This window comes from Rhipicephalus sanguineus, unplaced genomic scaffold (assembly GCF_013339695.2).
Source record: "Rhipicephalus sanguineus isolate Rsan-2018 unplaced genomic scaffold, BIME_Rsan_1.4 Seq8319, whole genome shotgun sequence".
Taxonomy (NCBI): domain Eukaryota; kingdom Metazoa; phylum Arthropoda; class Arachnida; order Ixodida; family Ixodidae; genus Rhipicephalus; species Rhipicephalus sanguineus.
The window spans coordinates 7,404-25,387 of record NW_023616091.1 but is presented as its reverse complement, the minus strand read 5'-3'; the positions used below and the strand labels follow the sequence as shown (position 1 = coordinate 25,387).

Below are 17,984 nucleotides of genomic sequence, written 5' to 3'. Positions count from 1 at the left end.
CCGCATTGAGCGATATAGATATTTATCTTACCACCAAGGTCCGTATTACCCATCGTAAACGCAAACATTTAACAGCCTTAATTGATGTTAGTCTGATAAAACTTTAAGAAACGTATTGATATCGATGGCAAGAAAGAAAAATGGCTGCATCTTCAAATTACTAAGTTCTTGTACTTGCGTTGTGTGACAGGAGTGGAGGGTTTCTTCAATCAATAAAAGTATTTAGAGTGCAACTGTTCTCACTCGTCATGACCATCCATTTTGGTAATGTGCAGCCCACCAAGCCGAAGGGAAACTGAAGATGGGTTCGAGGTTACATTCCAAACAAATTACTTGGTTCATTTTTGCTCACAAATCTCCTTCTGGGTAAGTTGTTATACGTAAGTGCCGTTTCATCTTCCCGTGTAATACAGAAGAAGCACGCATGACTTAAGTGATGACCTACTTTATTTTACAAAATTTCCCAGTTTTACGGTCTAGCCGGCATGCGTTTGCATTTAAAGGAAATCTTAGAATAAAATCACTCAAGCTGTCCATCTTTTCCAAGGTCTTCTGAAGAAGAGTTCGCCCAGCCGTATCATCAACGTAGGCTCCATTGCTCACTGGTTTGCAACGTTTGATGATGACGTCAACTTCCAAAAATATAAGCAAAACCTGGTATACCCTGCTACAAAGCTCTACATGACGCTGTTTACAATGGAACTTGCACGGAGACTGGCTAATACAGGTAAGACCACAAAACCACTTAAGAATATTACTTTATATAGTCTGACTGCAATATTAAGAGCGCACGGGTTTCGCGCGCAGACTCGAACTTTCTGTGTGAACTGTCGTGTAAAAAGGCAGCGCCTTTATTCGAGCATTTCGTGCATTTCGCAACCCATAGTACCTTAGCTGTCGTCGTGTGACCAAAGCAGCGAAACCGGGCTTCGCTACGCCATGATATCGCCAAGGGGAAAACGCGGTTGGCACTTCAATAATCCTAGCCCTAGTGAAGGAAAGTGGGCTTGTTTGGCAGGACACTGTATAGAACCAAACAAAAATGAACAAACGTGTCGCATATTGAAGAACGGGTATTGTGCTCCAGGGTGTTTTCCTCGAGGTTCACCTGCCAGGAATATTCGATGGTGGAGGGAGAGAGCGCGCTCTTTGTCGAAGAGGAGAATAATTAGCCATCGCAAATTCGCTTACTTGCTATTCTAGGGGGAATAGGAAGAAGTGGAAAAAGGCCTTAGGACAATGGGGGAAGCAAAAATGTAGAAAAATCCGCGAAAAAATAACATGCGAAGCAGTCACCAACTAGCTGCCTATGCCGCATTTTTTTTTCAGTGAAGCGTTACGAAGGGTATCAACGTCATCGTGTCAATTCAGCAGTTCTTTGCATATCGTGGGCTTACCGGGCCCATCGACTGCACTGAAGTGTAAAGGGTAACATATGGTCCTATGTAACATTGGCATTCAAATTAGGGTACAGACGTCAGCCTTATCGAAACCAAGTGGACACTTTGGTGTTATAATGTGCGTATCATAATTAGTGGTCATTGGCTTAGTCTCCCGGGTCGAGCAACGCTTGACTAAACACTGCTGAGTCATGGCAGTAAATACCTAATGTTTATTGCTCTGTAATGAAAGCGTGTAGGCCACACTGCAGCCACAATTGGCATTCCTTCAGCAAGGCGGCGTGGTGCAGTGGCAGAACACTTGACTGCCACGCTGAAGGCCTGGGTTCGACTTCGGCACGAACCGTTCATCGAGATTTTTAGCTCACCGACAACGCCGCCGAAGCCGGCACTGGATTTTCTGCGACACAAGTTTCTTCACGCTGTCGCGTTAAGATTTTCAAAGTCTGTTCTCACCGCACGTGGGTTAATATGGAGTGTGAATCGCATGTGGCGCATATGTACATGGGCTATTGTGTGCCGGTACGTGCCCTACGTGACTGAGGGAAGTGTTTCGTGACGAACGCGACAAGCATGTAATGTTGTTCATCCCATGGCTTGTTAATCGTTTTCTTCGCACGGTGATGTCCTACCATGCTAATTTTGGTGTATGCGAAGTCAGGAAGATGGTCACAAAGTCGCCCTTACGCAAGAGAAATGATTCGCATTTAATAAAAATAAAATGCACTTTTTGTGGTAGCGGTGCTAGTCGGTGAAGATAGGGGGTCTCGTTAGTTCGTGTAAAACATAAAGAAAAAGGAAACTGTTACGCGCGAAGCACATACTTTCTTTAATGAAGGATCAAGAAAGAGAGATAACAAAATGACAGAAAGGCAGGGATATCAACGAGTATTCTAGCATCCGGTTTGCTACGCTGGGCTAAGGGGAAACGGAAAGAAAGATCGAAAGGAAAGCGGAGAGAAAAGCACACCCTCGATAAAAACATTTCTAGAGAAAACCAATATAATCAATATCCAGCACTTGCACCGTTTTGATGGGAAGCTCCAGCGACTCAGCATCCGTTTCAATGTCAAGGGGTCTTGGCGGAGTTTTTCTAGGTTGTCTTGATATGATTACCGATAGTGCTTATATGATGAGCACTAGGTCAAGATGGCCACTAGGGGCCCTACGGCGCCGTAGTTGCCACCACACGGTTATGCAGTCTCGTAATTGTTGTAAAGGTTCGTGAAGAATTGCTGGTGACGATATTATTGTGAGCTCACTTTGAGTCTAAGAGTCCGTTGTACAGCCTTCAGCATTTGCCATTCAAGAGACTTGTAAGTTTCAGGAAACGTAGCGGTATTTTTAAAGGAATTGCTAAGCGCTACAAGACAACACTAAAGGAACTCCTCGATTACCAATTTTTACAAAATACCGCCACCTTTAATTTGTATGGAGCTATCTCAGCCGTCAATCCGATTACATGGATAATTCACCATTTATTTTTCTTTCACGATAGGTGAGAATGACTAAAGCTAAGTTGTTCTTCAGCTTACCGGTGAGCTGGCCATTATCCGCCAAAGATATTTCAGCGCAATCTACAGCGAACGCGAATAAGTCGGACCAGGCATAGAGTTTCCTAAACTGACCTAGAGGGAACTCTGGCGCTGCGATCGTTCAGACACCATGGGAATGATGGGTAGTACACGGATTTGCCTAGTCTTCGTACTTGTGGGCTTCGAACGCACTTGTGGCTTCGTTTATTGCTATGTTTTGGTTTTCTTTCGGATAAAAGAGTGGATCGTTGTGAACTTCGTGGCCAGATTTGAATCGGTGAGCCTAAAGAAGTTAAAGTGGTGAAGTGAAACTGCTGATTTTTGCTGAACTTCGTTTTGCGACAAAGCGGATGCAGGCGACGCGGAGCCAAACGGAGCCGAAAGAACGAAGTTTAGACAAATCCGTGTACTACCCATGATTCCCATGCTGGCTGAAGCGCGATGCATTGCAGCTCCCATAGACACTAGCGCCAGAGTTCCCTCTAGTAAGTATTGTAGGAAACTCTATGGGACCAGGTACATAAGACGCTAAAATTGTCCGCGACGTTTGGCTTTGTGATTCTCTGGGTTCTTTCTGTTGAGCACTCCAGTGACGGCGTCAACGCACTTCATATCGCGCTCATCTCGCCTTATCACATGTTACGCCTCCATCCGCTTAGAATCCGGGGGCCTCTGGAAAGAAGGCTTTCCCATTTGGCATTTCTCGTAAGAAAATATTGTAACATTATCTCAGAATTAGATGTGTTATGCTAGGCTTTTGCTTGCGAATAAATATTTGCGAATATTTATTGCCAAAATATTTGTGAAAGGAGTACAGTAGGGCCCGAAACAACGAGACATTCCAATTTGTTATTGGATATATTTTCGGGAACTCATTTCTTATAACTATAAATCACCGTTAAGTATTTCGTCTTATTTAGTGTCACACCTGGGTTATAGTTCTGCATCAGGGATACCGGATTTCTTTCTACTCGCTTCGCCGTATCGGTTTACGCTTCGTGTAGTTTCCGTTTGGCTGCCATATCTCTTGGCTGCTTTCTCTGCTCTGAGTTAACATTTTTATTTAAGCTTACCAGGTACTTCATTGTTATCTATGGTCCTTAATATTTTGTCCCTTTATTTCGCTTTCATACACTACGGAAAGGCATTCGACACATTAAAGATACCAGCAATCTTCAAAGCCCGTAATCATCCGTTAGTACCTGTAACTTTCGTGGCGTTTTTTTTTTTCTTTTTGTGAAAGAGCCAAGCCCATTTCAGCTGAAACTGAGAAAAACGCAGTTTTTTGCTACTGACAATATGGTCGTACCTGCTGCATCAATTTTTTTGGCAGTGTGCTCATGTCAACAAAATAACTCAAATCTATATATTGGCTAAAATATATATACAGCCCAATATGGTCGGTGTACAGGACTAAAATTTTGATTTGACTGTTATAGAGAGGAACATTTTATTTGGGCTTGAATTAGCTAGTAAAAGAAGTCTAAATTTCAGCGAATAAACGATATAGCAATATTTTGCGACAAAATTTACACTAGCCCTGTGCTTCCGTCGGTTCCGTTCTTTTTTCCATGGGCGCAATGGCGATGACTACGCTTGTAGAGTGAGTGGTCCTCCCAGGCAAAAGGCGCATGAATCTGGACTGTCGGCAGCGTTTCCTTGTTCCTAGTATCTCTTGACGGCCTTGAAAAAAGGCTCCGGCTCTTCTTCTTCATCTAAACTCGTCTATGCCGGGCCGTTTTGGATCGCATCTTCTTCTAGGAATAGATTGGTGTACAGTATCATCATTTCAGTTGTCTTCTATTTCAAATATAGCGTCTTGGAGCGAAAGAAGAACATGATACTGTACAGCGCAAGGTTTGAAAAGAAACTCTAGAAGACAGAAAGAAGTACGAAACTCGCTTCGCCCTAGAAAAACTAATTGTGGAACGAAAGAATAATAAAAAAGCAACCAGGGCACAAATGAGACAGCTTGAATGCGTGTATGTTGTTTGCTTTGGTCACTATTGCTGACGCAGCGCTGGTTTTATGCATCTCGCTCATTTTGATATTCAAACAGATACCGAATCTGGCTCATTTCTCATTCGAAACTGCTTTTTTTTAATATATGCTACAATGACGAATGACCACATTTTGATTACAATTGTTTCAAATGTGAAAGATAGGCGCGCTTTACGCTCCCGGGAAATTTAGCGCAGTTTCTCTTTCTGCATTTGGCTTTTTTCAAAAAAAAAAAAAAACGCTACACATATAAATACCGTTGCCGACATCTACAAAGTCTCCACTGCTGCATGGCTCCTTCCAAAAAATGACAATAAAATTGCGATAAATAATCGTTCATCCTTATTTCAGTGCGCAGACAACAAGCCATACGCATTAAACATGATGGGTCGCATTGAATGCTCGGCAATGGAAGAGGGTCCCGAGACACCATGCCTAAGAGCATATAGCTTTTATGGCATGGCTTCCATTCCGATATTGTAGCGCGTAGAACGCTAAAAGACCCAATCGCTACAAGATCTGAAGATCTGCGGAATTTTTATGCAGGCGTGACGGTGAACTGTCTGCATCCAGGATTTGTGAAATCAGAGTTCGCCCGCCGTACTGGGGACTTGTACGCAAGAACAGTAGACTTCTGCATTCGTTGGTTTGGCAAGGTGAGAGATTCTCTCTCTCTCTCTCTCTCTCTCTCTCTCTCTCTCTATATATATATATATATATATATATATATATATATATATATATATATATATATATATATTATTGCCTGATGAGTGGAAAGGAGAGATCCGCAATTTGTTTTGCCGCCAAAAAATTTTTCGATTCAAAGGAAATCAATAATGACGAAGAGGTGCAGTGGAAAGCTCATCCGCTCTGCCGATTTGGCCAACTTTCGTTATGAATTGCACAAACTATATTAAAGTTAGGTAGCTGAAATTTCTTTAACTAAATATATGCATGTTTTTGCTTCTGCTCAGCTATTTTTAGTTTTTATGTGTAGTGTACATGTTCTTATAAAAAACCTCCAAATTGGCCCAGGAAACGTTAATTTCTTTACTTTGAACGTCTTTATCTCAAAAAAGCCTTGTAGCAGAGCGACAAAAATTCCGCATTACGTTCGTCGCATGCTTATCTGCCAAACTGCCGAATCTTATATTTATATAGCGTTTCAGTAAAGAGATATGATTGGGCTAAGTTCCAGAAAACACCGAACAATGGAAGCTTCTGACGACAATTAAAAAAAAAAAACATTTTTTACATTTCTCAAACTTTGTCCACTTATTCTCCTCCACATCAGCTTTCACAATCATTAAAAACATGTTGCGTAATGTCGTTGCACTAATAGTTACGGCCCCTCCAATAAGACCCTTAGGCAAGGATTGGCGATTCCGACTTCTAGCGCAGAAAGTGTATAAAATGCAGGCAGGATTGAATTTATTTTTATAAAAGGCCAGCAGTACCGAAAAAGGTGTTGGCGGTACTGAAGACATGAATTTTGAAATTATTTGGTCAATGCAGTGGCCACGAGCGCGGGGCTACCAAGCAGGCGCTCACGCACCCGAGATGCTCGTTGTAAGAGACGGCGCACTGAGAGCTCGTGTTCGCGTCGTCGGCCCGATTGAGTTCGAAACAGCAACACCTCTCGGGTGACTTGAAAGCATGTATATATATATATATATATATATATATATATATATATATATATATATATATATATATATATATATATATATATATATATATATATATATATATATATATAAAGGAAATAAGATGACTTCTAAGGGCTTGTTTTTATTGCAATTATATGAACAGTCTCGGCTGATTCTGAGTACGAGATGTAATATCACGGTAATATTGCGGGGTACAAGCGTACATTGCCATCGGGCGTTACACGATGTGATTATCATAACAACTTGGTGGTTTTAAGCCAGCCACCCATTACAAAAGGCACTCACATTACTGCGCGTATTCCTTTAAGAACACGTAGTAAGTTAATCGCAACTTCGAAGAAGTTTCTCGCGCATAATTGCTCTTGGTTTACAGCATGCTACCTATTACATAAGGCACACACTTTAGTGCGCGCATTCTGTTACACACACGCAGTGGTTGTACCGATACCCTCACGCCACTCCGCTCTTGACACGCTTGTGATGGATTCTGTGTCGTCTACAAGCGCCAACCAAACTGCGGTGTCTTGCTCATCGGCGAGTTTTGGTGGGGCATCAGTGTCAAGTAGCGCACGACAACGATGGCGACCGCGCAAGACCGAGGCAGCGAAGGCAGACACTAAAGCTCGGCTGTGCGACCACTTTGTACTTTGTCAATTACAATGCAGTAATGCACAATCTCAACTTCTCGAGTAACAACATGCAATAAGAAGTAAGCACTAAGTGGCCAAAATACGCACTAGGGGCAGGATATCTCTATTGCGTTCAACTCTTAAAGGCGAAGCTTAAGCGTCCCTCAAATCTTTGTTCAGCCCACCGGGACCAAAGTTCCATTTCTCATTGTCGCAATGCAACTATGAATGTGCTTTTCACACACGCCACGTGTTATATCCATGTGTTTCTGGAATTGGCACAGCGAACAGTCGTCTCCTACGTCACAAAGGTGTTTCGCTCACTGGAGAAAGCAAAAACGGGCATCTCGTACGCTGGTGTTCAACGACCAGAGTATAGCATTCATGCGTCGTCATCACCCAGTAATTGTCACCATCGTCCTGCCGTCGCGGTAATACTGACATCATAGGGATAGGTGTCCGTGTAAAATATGCGCCAACTGGTGACGCCTAGGGGAATGACAAACGGTGCTGTGACGACACATCGACAAAAATATCTCGCAGTATAACTTGCGCATAATGTGCTGCTTTTCTGTACTTGTTCATGTTTCCTCTGATGTTTGCCCTGCCTATTCCATCGTGATTTCTTGTTTGCGTACAGAGTAGTAAGCCCTCATATTGAAGTCATCAGAGGTCCTCGCTTTCCTTTACAAGTTTCTTCATTTAGCTGCAACCGGACCGTAAAACTAGCAACGAAGCGCCAACAACCTTGCCTTCTTCTTTCGTTCGTGTTTTCTTTGCTGTCACGCTATGTGTGCATATGTTCGTGGTCCGACATTGCTGAGTATGAAACAATGAGCGCCATAATTTTTGCTTCTGATCCGTTATTTCTCATTATTTGCATTATCGCAAGTACCGAAGGTACGGAAATTTTAGTCACATGTGCACTGGTATTGCCGCCCGGAGTCATTCGTCTTCGCAAAACCGCAACGTAACCAGACTCGTACTCTTTCTAATAACAGAGCGTCGAGGACGGAGCGCAGACGTCTATACATCTGGCGGTCTCGGAGGAGGTGGAAGGCATCAGCGGGAAGGCGTTCGCAGACTGCAAGCCAACGTCTGCTCCTGGAAATCAGCATGACGCCGAGACCCTATGGGTCGTGTCGCAGAAAATGACCGGGCTCTGCTGAAGGATAACCAGATGCCTCGCGAAACGAGTGTACAGCTAAACTATTTGCGTGATCACAATTCAGACAGTGTTGCCTCCATTACCGTAGCGTGTCCTGCAATGTAAACTACAGGGAAATCTGGAGCCACTTCTGCGAGGTTGTTCTATCTGATAATTACCCATCACAGGAACGAGGCGCATTTGCCTTCACTGACATACCGCATTGCGATGCTTGCCTCAAAAGTGCGCATAATTGTGAAAATAATGCCTAGCTGAAAGTTTCGCCGGGTGTCGGCATTCACCGCGTTAAATGTCGCAACGTTCTCTACCACCTCGCATTAAGGCGGGGTAAGGGAGAAATTGTCAACTGTGGAGATGCGGACGGATACTTTGCCGTGTGCCTTGCAACATCAGCGGCCTGCCCACATACCTTACGATTCACATATTTTTTCATGCAACTATTCCATGTTATAACCATATAAAACGCACATATGTGTAACACGCTCAAGTTGATGTGACAATAAAGAACAGTGCTATATGACCCGTAAGCTCAATAGCGAACTGCTTGTTGGGTGAAGAAGTGCCCAGCAAGTTTACCTTATTGTCTGCCCATATCTGTTCCTTGTTTCTCTCCCATCCCCACTCCCTTTTGCACCTGCCTCCTTCCCCTCTTCTGTTGTGGTTGAGGGAGAGTATATGAAACATACACATTCACTGGCTAACGTAGGCAGTCGCTGTCACGAAGAAGACAAGACCACTTCTGGAAACGGTGGCTTCAGCGACACCTGATGTTCAAGGATTTTTCACCTCTTGAAGCTTGAATCTTCGGTAATTAGAATATAGGTCAGACCAGGCGTTGCTTGAATATTCGGTTGAGCGAACACTACAATTACATGAGAGGCTTCGCGCATTCGTACTTGTCCTGGCATTGTGACGATTGTGAGTGTAAACAGCTTTCTGATAAAACAAATGTGCTCTTCAGGGGCCCTGACAGGTTATCAAGAGAAAATATGGATGTGTTTTTTAAAAATAAGAAAATATATCGATGTGTCAGCCAGGTATTCATTGGCCTAAGGGATAGCGATGTTTCCTTGTATAGCAGATAAGAATATTTTGCTACCCTTTGAAAAAAATTGAATCTTGGGGGAGTCGGTGTTTCGACATAACTACCGTCGTAAGTAGCACAACTAGACAGGACAACAGAAAAGAACAGACGAAGACAGGCGCAAACTAACAACTGATTTTATTCAACGCAGATTCACAGGTTTATACATCAACAATTTTCGCAGGCGCACCCTCACAACGAACAAGGGAGATAAAGCAGGGATTAATAAACAAGGCGTGAAAGAATTTGTATTTCTGCATTTTACAGCGCAATTTATGTGTCGCCCGCACACTCCTCACCTGATTTCCATAAAAAATGCGTCTAACGTTTTACGAGCTGTGTTTTCTCTTTTTTTTCCTTACTTCGACCTAGAAGTCATGGTTTACAATTGGAGCACACCGTGCAGTGATCAACAAGATGACTTCTCTCCGTATTAGTCAAATTTTTTGCGTGTCTCCTGAGTCGACCATTCAGGGAGCGTCCCGTCTGACGGATGTATACTTTGCAGCAGGGCGCGGGAATATCGTACACGACGTTGTTGGCACATTGAGCAAAACGTTTTTCATGGTTCTTTTTACAGCCCCCGATTGTTCACTAAACATGTGGTTCGGCAGCTCAGATGAGCGAGCTTCCTCGGGGCCGAGAAAACCAGGGGCACGTTGAACCGACTAGCCACTTTTTTCAGGCTTTGTGTGGCGCTATGCACGTATGAAACCACTTCTGGGCTCTTGGTGCCCACCAAAGACTTCGCGGCATACTTGGAACCACCGTGATTCATCTTAATAATACTTTCAGTAACAGACGTGACGACCGACCCAGGGAAGCCGGCTGAAAAAAGCTCCCAAATTGTAGACCAAGAACTAGCTTGCATATTGTAACTGCACGACTACCGAAGCGCAGATTCTAAACAGAGTGTTACAATGGCGCTCTTTATTATCTTAGAGTGAGCCCATTTGTACGGAAGAAGCTCTTGATGTGCACGTAGAGAATACGCCAAGCTAGCCCGTGCCTTCTATCCCGGTTGCGGATTAGTTTTGCAGACTGTACGTCTTCTGTAATGAAAATTCTTAGCTGCGGAGAATATTTTCAGTTGATTGGCCATCATCGGTCATGGCTCTGTTGGTGATGACGTGCTCAGTTCCTGTTTTACAGCGAAAGCTGTTACGAGATCATTTCACCGGCCGTTTTTGGCACCGTAGTTGTCCGCCGCCGGTGTCCGTAACCAGTATCACTCGAAATAAGGAAAAAAAACGAAATAAGAAAAAAATTCTAGGATGGAACGAGGTTCGAACCTGGGCCCTCTGCGTGGGAGCCCAGTATTCAGCCTCTCAGCCATGCCGGTGCTTGAAACTGCTTTGCAAAAAGGTCCTATACAGGCTTCATGTCGGGAAGGAACCACATTAGCATATGCAATATAGCGTGGTAGAAGAGTAAAATAAGCACCAAGCGTCGCACAACGCGAATTCTGTAACCAGGCGTCACACAATGCGAATTGCCAACCAGTAGGTTGTTGAATGCTTTCAACCCATTACAAAGGACTCTGCCATAATTTTTCATCGTCATCATGCACAGCATCAACAAAGTGCGCCTAATGCCTTACATGGGTTCAGCAGGTACCAACGCTCTCCGTAGAACGACGAAAAATGGCACAGTGCCTGCTGCCCTACTTCTCAAAAAAACAATGATTTATAGCGTAGTGGGTTCCTCGCAAGTGCACTTGTATTGGTTGCCAAGGAAGCCCATAAGCGCATGATCCACTTCCTCGGGGTCTCAGTAAAATTACAATGATTTATAGCATAGTGGGTTCCTCGCAAATGCACTTGTATTGGTTGCCAAGGAGCCCATAAGCGCATGATCCATTTCCTCGGGGTCTCAGTAAAGTTCCTCGCCCCCCCGTCTCTCTCCCACGTCAACGAATGTTATACAGCATGACGGGAGAGGGAATTAGCGACCGGGCGTCACCCAATGCAAATTACATAACTGGTGGGCCGTTTAAAGATTCCAACCCATTACAAAGGGCTGAGCCATAATTCTTCATCGTCATCAGTCGTCGCGTCAACAAAGTGCACATAATGCCTTACAGACGTGTAGCTGGTGCATCGCTTCCCCGCAGAATGACGAATAATGCCTTAGTAGGTGCTTCCCAACTTCACAAAAATTGTGATTTATGGCGTAGTGGGTACCTTTCTAGTGTACTTGTATTGTAGCCCCAAGAGAGCTTAACGGGCTCTAGAAACGCCGCTCTTCCAGCTTTCGCTGTGACTGTGCTGCGGTTTGAGCGCAGGCCTGGCGTTTATGTCCTCGTTTTCTTTAATAACACTATTGTTGACAGTCAGCGCTGTGCCGCCTGTCCCCTTCCCTTCTTCGTACGCGCTGTCGCGCTGTAAGCCAGGATGATAGCATCGTTCGCTGAATTTCTCTCTTAAGAAAAGCCAAAACACCTTAGAACAACTACTGTGGCGAACACAGTTGCAGCCGCTGAAATCTGCTTTTCCCGTGAAACTTTCGACGTCATATTGTCACGTGGTCGTGACGTTGACGAAGACTGCAGTCGGCGTTTTCAAGTTGAAACTGTTTATTTGAACTTGTGACCGGGAAACGGAAAGTTAATTTACAGCAATACACGCAGTAGGCACTGATAGCGGCGAACAAAGCGTCGACCGTCGATCAACTGACAAGCAGTCAAGCGCGTCGGCTTTTATACAGGCGCTATCGAACTTTCCAGCAATATCGCTGGTGCCGGCGTTATCTCTCGGCAAAGCTGGAACAGTCGCGTTCGGGGCGATTTCTTAAGAAAACGATCTACACAATCGCGAAGCTTCTCGAAGACTGCGTCGCGGACAGCGTCGAGCGTTCATAACCGCCCCTGCCAGTCAAACCCGAATACATCAAAACAAGAGAATAAGTGGGCGTGGCATTGCCCCCCTCTGAAAAAGCAGCGTCCCGATGCTTGTGAAAGAACATAGCAGATAAAAAAACACACAAATAAATTACAATAGCAAAGGAAAAAAATAGAGTCCCCAGGTTCGCTAACGCGCAAAATACGGCTTAAGGCGCACGACATGGACGATTTCAGGTCGTGCGCGGCGTCGCTGGGAGTTCGTTATGCCGTCCGGGATGACCTCGTTGTGAAGAGCGCGAGGCGTCTAAGAACCTTCTATGGCCCGAAGTACCGCCGAAGTTTTTCGCTAAGCCCACGTCGGCGTATCGGCGTCCAGACCCAAACACGGTCGCCGGGCTGGTATTCCACGAAGCGTCGTCGAAGCTTGTAGCGACGGCTATCGGTGTACTGCTGGGTCTTGATGCGCAGGCTGGCGAGCTGTCGATCTTCTTCGGCACATTGTAAGGAAGCGGCAGCGTCGAGATTTTCTTTGTCGGTGGCGTTGGGGAGCATGGCGTCGTGCGTCGTCGCCGGGCTCCTTCCGTAGACCAACTTGTACGGCGTCATCTGCGTCGTTTCTTGAACGGCCGCGTTCTATGCGAAGGTCACATATGGAAGGATGGCATCTCATGTCTTGTGTCCGGCTTCGACATACATGGCCAGCATGTCGGCGGTGGTCTTGTTTAGCCGCTCGGTCAGGCCATTTGTCTGTGGGTGGTACGCTGTGGTCCGGCGGTGGCTTGTTTGGCTGTGTCTCAGTATTGCCCGAGTTACATCAGCGGTAAACGCCGTATTTCTGTCGGTGATGAGGACCCCTGGAGCGCCATGACACAGGACGATGTTCTCAACGAAGAACTTCGCTACCTCGGCGACACTGGCTCTAGGCAGGGCCCTTGTCTCGGTGTAGCGGGTGAGGTAGTCGGTAGCTACGACGATCCATTTGTTTCTGGTATTGGACGTCGGGAACGGCCCCAGTAAGTCCATCCCTATTTGCTGGAATGGCCGTCGAGGTGGCTCGACAGGCTGCAGAAGTCCGGCTGGCCTAGTGGGCGGTGTCTTGCGCCGCTGACAGTCCCGGCAGGCCTTTACGTAAGGAGTGACGTCGGCGAAAAGCCTTGGCCAGTAGTACTTCTGTATTCTTGCTAGCGTGCGAGAAACACCCAGGTGTCCGGACGTCGGGTCGTCGTGCAGAGCGTGGAGGACCTCTGGCCGCAATGTCGAGGGTACCACGAGAAGGCAATCGGCTCGAAGCGGTGAGAAGTTCTTTAGAACACCGTTGCGCAAGAAAAACGACGTCAGTCCCCGCGTGAATACCTTCGGAAGAACGGTGGTCCTCCTCTCGAGGTATTCCATAAGGGCCCTGAGTTCTGGGTCCGCTCGCTGTCGTTCGGCGAAGTCGTCGGCACTTATGGTTCACAAGAAGGAGCCGTCCTCCTTGTCGTTCTGCGGCGGTGGGTCGACGGGGGCGCGGGACAGGCAGTCAGCGTCGGAGTGTTTTCTTCCGGACTTGTAAACGACGGTAATGTCGAATTCTTGAAGTCGTAGGCTCCACCGTGCGAGGCGACCTGAAGGGTCCTTCAAGTTAGCTAGCCAACACAATGCGTGGTGGTCGCTCACAACTTTGAAGCGCCTGCCGTAGAGGTAGGGGCGAAACTTGGATGTAGCCCAGATGATCGATAGGCACTCCTTTCATGTTGTGGAATATTCTTTTCCGCCTTTGATAGTGAGTGGCTAGCATAACTGATGACCCTTACCTGCCCGTCAGTCTTCTGCACAAGGACGGCGCCGAGTCCTACGCTGCTTGCGTCGGTGTGGATTTCCGTATCCGCGTATTCGTCGAAATGCACTAGTATCGGAGGCATCTGAAGGCGTCGTTTCAGTTCTTCAAATGCTTCGATTTGCGTCGTTTCCCACTTTAATGGCACGTCTGTCTTCGTGAGGTGAGTTAGCGGTTCGGCGATTCGTGAAAATTCCTTGACGAAGCGCCTGTAGTAGGCGCACAAGCCGAGGAAACGGCGAACGGCTTTCGTGTCGGTGGGTGGCGGGAAGGCAGCGATGGCAGCTGTTTTCCGCGGGTGTGGGCGAACACCACCCTTGCTGATCACGTGGCCCAAAAGCAGTAGCGCCTCGTATGCAAAGCGGCACTTTTCAGGCTTCAAGGTGAGGCCAGAGGTCTTGATTGCTTGGAGTACATCGTCAAGGCGCCGGAGGTGTTCGTCGAAGCTTGAGGCAAACACAATGACGTCGTCCAAGTACACAAGGCAAGTCTGCCACTTCAATCCACCCAGCACGGTGTCCATAACGCGCTGGAACGTCGCAGGTGGCGAGCAAAGACCAAAGGGCATGACCTTGAATAAGAAGAGGCCGTCTGGTGTTATAAAGGCAGTCTTCTCTGGGTCTATCTCGTCGACTTCGGACTTCGATTTTCCAGTAGCCGGTCTTGAGGTCCATCGACGAAAAGTACCTCGCGTTGTAGAGTCGATCCAGGGTGTCCTCTATCCGTGGGAGAGGGTAGACGTCCTTCTTCGTGATTTTATTTAGGCGGCGATAATCGACGCAGAAGCGTAGGGTTCCGTCCTTCTTCTTCACTAACACCACGGGTGACGCCCATGGACTCTTCGACGGCTGGATGATGTCGTCGCGTACCATTTCGTCGACTTCTTTCTTTGTGGATTCGCGTTCTCGCGTCGAAACTCTGTACGGGCTCTGCCGGAGTGGCCTGGCATTTTCCTCTGTTATGATGCGATGTTTTGCGACTGGGGTCTGGCGGATTCCTGACGATGACGAAAAGCATTCCTTGTATTTCAAGGGCAGGGTTTTGAGCTGTTCTTGTTTATGCATCGGAAGGCTAGGATTGACGTCGAAAGCTGGTTGAGGAGCTTGGTTCGTCGGTGTGGGCTCAGAAGAATCGGCGATGGCGAAAGCATTGGTGGCTGCCACAATGTCTTCGATGTGGGCGACCGTCGTGCCTGTGTTTACATGCTTATACTCGTTGCTAAAGTTTGTGAGCATCACTGTTGCTTTGCCTCCCCGCAACTCTGCTATTCTCTTGCGACGCAAATCTCGCGGTTAATCAACTGGTGCTGGTCGCCTTCAACGACGCCTTCCAGGTCTGCTACTTTCTGAGTGCCGACGGAAGTGATGACGCTGGAGCGAGGGGGAATGGTGACCTGGTCTTCCAGCACATTCAGGCATGGTTCCCTGGCGGCGTGTACGGCGGTAATGCTTTTCCTGTAGATAGTGTTATCGACTTGGATATGAGGTCGATGACTGCACCATGAAGGCCTAAGTCCATCCGGTTGTTAATGGAGACCCTCGCTGTGCAGATTCCGTCCGGCGTTGCTAGGTGACCTCCAGCTGTCCGGATTTTGGGGCCTTCCAGGAGGTCTTGACTTTCTTCAGCTTAGTCGCGAATAGTCCACTGATGACAGAATAGTCGGCTCCATTGTCGACGAGAGCGGTGACATTGTGGCCGTCAATGAGAACGTCGATGTCGCTAGTTCGTCGTCTTGCGTTGCGGTTGGGTCGCGGCGCCGGATCACGGCTGCGTCGATTTGTTGCGGTGCTTCCATGTTGCATCGTCAGGTCTTCTTCGTTCCGCGAGATTTCGTCAGCAGGGCTCCGTCTGCTTCGCGTCGTGTTCTGCAGGTCTTGTCGCGTTGTCGTCGTCGGCGGCCGCGGAGGACCTTCGGCATTTCGTCGTTCAGCAACCGCACCTCCATCTGTTGCTGCCCTTAGTTTTCCGGATACGGGCTAGGCGACCGGCCCCTGTTTGGGCCAGTGTACTGCCCGCGCTGCGGTGACATGTAGCGGCCGGTAGACGGCGAGCGGGAAGGTCGTCGTTCTTGCCACTGTGTTCCCGTGAGGTAGTCATAGATGTCGCGAGGCCGTTCGCCTGGCTGCGGGCGCGGCGCGTTAACGGCGAATCCGCGCAGCCCCATCTGACGGTACTGGCATCGGCGGTATGTGTGGCCGGCTTCCCCGCAGTGGTAGCAGAGCGGTCGGTTGTCAGGGGCACGTCAAACGTCGGTCTTTCGGGGGGCGCAGCGTTGTCCTGTCGGCGGGCGGTATGCTGTCGGTGGTGGTGGCGGCGGTGCCTGGCGGCGGAACTGCTGCGGCAGCGCGGCGTCTTGACGTGGGCGAGGAGGGGGGGGGCGTTGGGTCGGGCTGCAGAAGCATAGCTCATGGCTTCCGGCTGAGCCTGCGGTGCTTCGGGAATTCCAAGCGATTGCCGGACTTCCTCGCGGACAACGTCGGCGATTGAATCCACTTGATGCTGCGGCGAAGGTAACAGTTTGCGCAGCTCCTCCCGCACAATCGCTCTGATTGTGTCACGCAGGTTATCAGACTGTAGCGCCTGAACCTCCCCGTAGGTCGTCGTAGGAATGCGGCGGTTGTACTGCCACTGCGGATTTCTAGTGCCTTTTGGATTGTGGTGGCCTCCGATACGAATTCCGAGACCGTCTTCGGCGGGTTCTTCCTTCACTCCCCGCATCAGGTAGCGAACTTTCTTTTCTTCGGACATGGCTGGATCGGCATAGCAATAGGCGAGTCATTTCTTCGGTGTACAGTCCGACGTTCTCATTGCGGAGCTGTACACGAGTCTCGAGAAGGGTATAAGCCCTTTCTTTCCGGATGACGCTCGTGAAGGTGTTGAGAAATCCGGTGCGGAAGAGGTCCCATAATGTTAGCGTAGACTCTCGATTCTCGAACCAGGTTCTTGCGCCATCTTCAAGGGCGAAGTAGACATGGCGTAGCGTCTCGTCGCAGTCCCAGTTGTTGAACGTGGAGGTGAACGTGGAGTTATTGAACGTGGAGAACGTGGAGCCAGCTTTTTGGATCCTCGCATGGTGATCCGCGGAATGTCGGCGGCTCCCTCGGTTGATGCATGACGACCGTTGCAGGTGCCACAGCGGCTGTCATTGTGGCTGTTGTCTTCTTCGTTGTGATCCTGGTCTTGTCCGGTAGAGGTCTGTATTGGGGGGGGTACTCCTTCCAGACTGCGGCTGGCTCGACTGTCGCTGATGGCGTCGGTGCCTTCTTCACGACGTGGGCTGGGTTCGCGGCTTGACGGGGGCGTGCGGAACATGAACGAGCAGCACCTCCACCAGATGTCACGTGGTCGTGACGTCGACGAAGACAGCAGTCGGCGTTTTCAAGATGAAACTGTTTATTTGACCGAACTTGTGGCCGGGAAACGGAAAGTTAATTTACGGCAATACACACAGTAGGCACTGATGGCGGCGAACAAAGCGTCGACCGTCGATCAACTGACAAGCGGTCAAGCGTGTCGGCTTTTATACAGGCACTATGGAACTTTCCAGCAATATCGCTGGTGCCGGCGTTATCTCTCGAGAAAGCTGGAACGTTCGCGTGCGGGGCGATTTCTTAACAAAACGATCTACTACAATCGCGAAGCTTCTCGAACACTGCGTCGCGGACAGCGTCGAGCGTTGATAACCGCCTCTGCCGGTCAAACCCGAATTCATCAAAACAAGACAAGAAGTGGGCGTGGCAATAATATTTATTTAGGTAACAGAAGGCATCTGTCCTATGTTGTGCATTATGTGCGTGAGGATGTTACACAATAGCCGAGTTCGACGCTGTCCAACA

At 47.9% G+C, this 17,984-nt stretch overlaps 1 pseudogene; it reads left to right on the top strand.

Moving 5' to 3' along the window:
- The first annotated feature begins 267 nt into the window (after window positions 1-267).
- Window positions 268-8,620, top strand: LOC119378419 (retinol dehydrogenase 14-like; annotated as a pseudogene).
- Window positions 8,621-17,984: the final 9,364 nt, after the last annotated feature.